Genomic DNA, 1,021 nt, shown 5'->3' on the forward strand with positions numbered 1-1,021 from the left:
AAAAAAACATTTAACAAGCAAATTCTTTCTCTTCCACTTTCCAAAACATTCAGCATACACACTATACAAAAGGAAATAAATATATTTGGTGCTATATTCTTATGAATATAAACTCTGAAGAAAGGATTTCATCTTTTTCTAGTCCATAAAATACTCATGGTGTAAATTTTGTAGGATTTGAGGTGTAGTCATACCTGGAATTAATTCTGTGAGCAAATCCTCACTGAAAGATGACATATTCCCGAGACCATGAAATTAAATATTTTTTCAGTCTGTTAAAATCCCACCTTCCTCAGGTCTTCTCCTGGAAGGAGAAGCAGCAAATTTACATCGCGAATCATCAAGCCAAAGATTGTTTTTTTGTGTGTGTGTTTGGGGTGAGAGGGAGGTGGAACGGTGGCAGAGGTAGTGGAGGAAGATGACTGAGGAGAAACTGCGTACAAATTCTCCCAGGCCAGCGGAACCTTCGGTTTCTTTTGCTTGTGTCGTTTCGCCAGCATCTTAAACTGCTGTCTAGTTCACCGCAGGTGTTCCGTAAATATTTCTTGCACTGAGTGAAAGAGATAACTTCTCACTTTGTTTTTCCACAGATGTAGTTTGTGGTTTTAGGACTCAGCCAGGCCCTAGATGTTCTAGAGGACGCCTCCACTTCTCTCTGCAAGCTAAGGAGTTTTTTATTTTTAGGTAGTGAGGATTGAACTTGGGGCCTTTGCACCCAGCTACATCTCCAGTACTTTTACAATTTATTTTGAGATAGGGTCTCGCTAAGTGGCTAAACTGCTCAGGTTGGACTGGAATTTGCCGCGTCCTGTTTGGCGCGCGGCTACAGAAGTTCCGCAGCCTGAGTTCAGGGAGCGGGACCCCGCGCTTCGGGAGAGGAAGGCGCTCTGCAGTGCCTCGCTGCCCCGTTTGATCGTGTCGTGGTCCCCAGTCCCTTTCTTCCCATCTAGTTCCCTCGGCGGCTCCCCAGTCTCACATTTTAACATTAAACTGCAAGGTCGTCGGCTCCTCCACTCCCACA

At 44.8% G+C, this 1,021-nt stretch overlaps 1 long non-coding RNA gene across 1 annotated transcript in view; it reads right to left on the reverse strand.

The window, feature by feature from the left end:
- LOC102017548 overlaps positions 1–1,021 on the reverse strand; it is a 3,601-nt gene that overhangs the window by 1,441 nt on the left and 1,139 nt on the right. The window contains exon 2 of the long non-coding RNA XR_259786.2: positions 195–662. This is a non-coding gene — a long non-coding RNA (uncharacterized LOC102017548). The remainder of the gene's footprint in view (positions 1–194; positions 663–1,021) is intronic.

Source organism: Chinchilla lanigera, unplaced genomic scaffold (genome assembly GCF_000276665.1).
Source record: "Chinchilla lanigera isolate Chin_1 unplaced genomic scaffold, ChiLan1.0 scaffold00008, whole genome shotgun sequence".
NCBI classification, from domain to species: domain Eukaryota; kingdom Metazoa; phylum Chordata; class Mammalia; order Rodentia; family Chinchillidae; genus Chinchilla; species Chinchilla lanigera.